General features: G+C 37.3%; 1 long non-coding RNA gene across 1 annotated transcript; it reads left to right on the top strand.

Moving 5' to 3' along the window:
* Nucleotides 1-455: 455 nt before the first annotated feature.
* On the top strand, nt 456-4557 carry LOC132008969 (uncharacterized). Its single transcript, XR_009401763.1, has 3 exons — nt 456-540; nt 1456-1544; nt 3098-4557. It is a non-coding gene; the product is annotated as an uncharacterized LOC132008969 (long non-coding RNA).
* Nucleotides 4558-4563: the final 6 nt, after the last annotated feature.

Below are 4563 nucleotides of genomic sequence, written 5' to 3'. Positions count from 1 at the left end.
CCCAGAGTCAACATCAGAACATTTCATCGGTACCTGACAGTGCCCGGTGGGCAGCATCAGGCCACGGGGAAGACATGGGAGTAGCCATCTACGCCTGGCTGGGACACATGCACAGGGACAGAGAGCAGCACATGGGGCCACCCGGGTCCAGGCATTTAGAAAACAGAGAACTTTAAGAAACCTATTTATACTGTGAAGCTACCTGAGGGAACAGCGGGTTCCAAAAACATAGCTAATTCCTGAAATGCCTTGAGACCTTTAAAAGAGAGGTAATCCATTAACTAAGTTGTAGTTCTAGTAGAGAATTATGATCTCAGTTTATGAGGTTTGAAGAGGAGTGGTAGAAATTTGCAAGAGGTGGTAAGTAACTCAGTATTCTGAACTTCTCAGCCTGTGAAGAAGGTGGCTTTTACCCCAACTTCCCTTATCTGTTTGTTTGTTTATTTGCTGTGTAGAACAGCTAACCGGAAGTTACATGACAGTAATGACGGCCTTAGGAGTGCCCTTGAAAACAGTTACAGCAAGTTCAACAGATCTTTGGTATGTAGTAGAATTTTATAATAGATTCTATCCTTTCTTATAGTAGTGTTTTGATGAAGATCACGTGTTTTCTTAAAAGGGGAACTTACAAAAATGTGAAACTATTCCATTTAAATAGAGGAGGTAACATTTTCCCAAATTAAAGAATATGCTACCCTTCTGTGAGGTAAATGCCTAGATGTTCACCAACTGTCTGTTAGCTGTTCAAGGAAACCAGAGAAAAATGTGTAAGGTGTGACCTGGGTCCTGGAAGAGTTTATAGTGTAGTAGGGAGTTCAGATGTGCACAGATAGCAATGATAGAAGAAAAAATGGGAAATCTTATCGAAGTGGGAAGAAAATACTTCCCATTTCAGAGGAGGGAGAAGGTGCTTCTGGCTGAGGAGTGTGTTTAGACACACAGTATTCTTTAGGTTGTGAGATGATCAGAGTGGGGGCCTTGGATTTAAAACCCCGCTACAGAAACAAGCTAAGCCCGTCTTGGAATTTTGAGGAAATTTTCCTGACTGCATTTGTCAGAAATCCTCTTCTCCCACTTCTGGGGGTCAGCTTCAAGTTTAGGGTTCCTTTGCCTTAGCTTTAGGCCTTAGCCTTTAGCTCAGTCACTGAGCCAAATTATGGTTTGAGAAGAGATAAACCCAAAGATGTTGCTATTGCAGAGTCCTAGACAATGCAGGCAACCAGGATGCCCTTTATGGCTCATGCAGTGGGATTTGGATCTAAGACACAATGCAGAAAGAGTACTACAGGAGCTATCTTGGTATTTTGCTCATGTACTGTACCAAACTTTTAATTACATTATAAGTTAATTAGTGTTATATATATATATATATATATATATATATATATATATATGTATATGTATTATGTGTTCATGGAATAACAAAATGTTGCTTATATATTTTATGTATTTTAGCGCATAAGTAATATATCACCAGGGAATACAATTTCTAGGAGCAGTCCCAAATTTAATGGTCATTCTCCTCATCCTCTGGGCTTTGACAGGTATGGTAACACCTACTTACTTTTCATTTGAATTCTGGATCAGAGTGAAAAGGAAAGTAAATTTCCTTAGAGGGGAATTAAAATAATAGAATCTACTTTGGGCACTAATTTCTATTTTCTGCTATCTTATTTAAATTTCTGAAACCTATGAAGATTCAAAGTAGAAATGTCTCAGAGAGGGCAAAGTGATTTCCTTAAGACATTGTTATGACTTGATTTTATGTATGCTTCCCCTGACCTCGTTCTCTCATTACATCCTGTTCCTGAGAAGTGAACTCTGAAAACTCTTAGAGGGAAACAAGCAGAACTATTGTGTTGGATGTTGCCATATACATAGGATAAGATATTGAGATTCTTGGCATGATCTGCAAATGTTTAATAGCTCAGCATAATATTATGTAAGCTGTGTTCGAGGAAACTTTCAAAACAAATAGAAACATGACTAGCAGACGTTTGTGAGCTGTTGTATTGAAAGAGTCAGAGAGATTTAACAGAAGTGAGAATTTAGTTCTATTTTGAATCAAATGAAGTGATATATTGGTCCTTTGTAACCTGAGATCTGGCAACAAGGACTGAAAGATTACATGTGTCTACTTGTGTGTATAAATACCTATGTCCATTATTATTACTTAAAAAGTTAAATTTGGGGGATATCAAAACCTTGAAAGTAGAAGTTAAGGCATAAGCTATGGGCTTCTAGCTCTCCATTTCCAATGCAACTTTCCAATTCCTATTCATTCCCTTTGCATTTGAAAACTTTTGTTCTAAAGAATAAAAATGTATTGAGAGTTAAGATGGCAGAGCAGTAGGGGGACCTAATGCTTGCCTTGTCCCTCAAACACAGCTAGATAAATAACAGATCTTCCAAATACTCAGACAACAAAAAGAAAAGGCTCCCAAATCAACAAGTAAGAAGTAAACTTTCACATTCACAGATGACATGATACTTTAACTAAAGAAATTACTAGAACCAGTAACGTAAATTCAACAAAGTCACAGGATATAAAATCAATGTACAGAAATCTGTTGCATTTCTATACACCAATAATGAAGCATCAGAAAGAGAAATCAAAGAATAGATCCATAAGATGCATATGAATAAACCTAACCAAAGAGGTAAAAGATCTGTACTCTGAACACTACAGAACATTTATAAAATATATTGAGGAAGGCACAAAGGAATGGAAAAACATTCCATGCTCCTGGATTGGAAGAACAAATATTGTTAATATGTTTATGCTACCCAAAGCAATCTACATATTCAGTACAATTCCTACCAAAATACACTAGCATTTTCCACAGAACTCAAATAAACAGTATGAAAAGAGAAAATACCTCAAATATTCAAAAGTTTTGAAAAAGAAAAGCAAAAGGATGCCTGGGTGGCTCAGTCAGTTAACTGTCTGCCTTGGGTCAGGTCATGATCCCAGGATCCTGGGATTGAGCTCCTGGTTGGGCTTCCTGCTCAGTGGAGAGTCCACATGTCCCTCTCCCTTTGTCCCTCCCCCACCATGCTCACATGATCTTTCTCACTTTTGTGCACTCTTTCTCAGATAAATAAACAAAATTTAAAAAAAAAAAAAAGAAGAAAAAGAAAAAGAAAACCAAAGCTGAAAGCATCGTAATTCTGGACTTCAAACTCTATTACAAAGTTGTCATCATCAAGACAGTATGGTACTGGCACAAAAGCAGACACATAGATCAATGGAAAAGAATAGAAAATCCAGAAACAGACCCACAACTATGTGGCCAACTAATCTTTGACAAAGCAGGAAAGAATGTCCAGTGGAAAAAAAGTCTGTTCAATCAATGGTGATGGGAAAACTGTACAGCCACGTGCTGAAGAATGAAACTGGACCATTTCCTGACACCACACACAAAAATAGACTCAAAATGGATGAAAGACCTGAATGTAAGATAGGAAACCATCAAAATCCTAGAGGAGAACACAGGCAGAAACCTTTTGAACCTTGGCCATAGCAGCTTCTAACTAGACACATCTTCGGAGGCAAGAGAAACAAAAGCAAAAATGAACTATTGGAACTTCAAGATTAAAAACTTCTACACAGTAAAGGAAACAGTCAACACAACTAAAAGGCAGCTGACATAATGGGAGAAGATATTTGAAAATGACATATCTGATAAGGGATTAGTATCCAAAATCTATAAGGAACTTAATCAAACTCAACACCCAAAAATAAATAATCCAGTTAAGAAATGGGCAGAAGTCATGAATAGACATTTTTCCAAAGAAGACATACAAAATGGCTAACCAACACATGAGAAGTTGCTCAAGATCATTTATTATCAGGGAATTACAAATCAAAACCATGATGAGATACCACCTCACACCTGTCAGAATGGCTGAAACTAACAACACAGGAAACAAATGTAGGTGAGAATGTGAAGAAAGAGGAAACATCTTAAACTGTTGGTGGGAATGCAAACTGGTGCAGCCACTGTGGAAAACCGTATGGAGGCTCCTCAAAAAGTCAAAACAGAATTACCCTGGGACCCAGCAATTACACTACTAGGTATTTACCCAAAGGATACAAAAATACTGATTTGAAGGGGTATATGCTCCCCAATGTTTATAGCAGCATTATCAATAATAGCCAAATTATAGAAAAAGCCCAAATGTCTGTCAACTGATGAATGGAAAAAGAAGAGGTGGTATATATATATATATACAATGAAATATTGGCCATCAGAAGGAATGGAATCTTGTCATTTGCTGCAATGGTGATGGAACTAGAGTGTATTGTGCTAAGCAAAATAACTCAGAAAGACAAATACCGTATGATTTTACTCATATGTGGAATTTAAGAAACAAAACAGAAGAACATAGAGGAAGAAAAACAATCAAAAGAGAGAGGAAAGCAAATCATAAAAGACTCAACTACAGAGAGCAAACTGAGGGTTGATGGAAAACAGTGGGGGATGAGCTTAAAGGATGATAGGTATTAAGGAGGGCACTTGCTGTAAATAGCACTGGGTATTACATGTAAGTCATGAATCA

Source organism: Mustela nigripes, unplaced genomic scaffold, assembly GCF_022355385.1.
Source record: "Mustela nigripes isolate SB6536 unplaced genomic scaffold, MUSNIG.SB6536 HiC_scaffold_2532, whole genome shotgun sequence".
In the NCBI taxonomy this organism is placed as follows: domain Eukaryota; kingdom Metazoa; phylum Chordata; class Mammalia; order Carnivora; family Mustelidae; genus Mustela; species Mustela nigripes.
The sequence above is the reverse complement of the archived record's forward strand: the minus strand, read 5'-3'. Positions and strand labels throughout refer to the sequence as shown.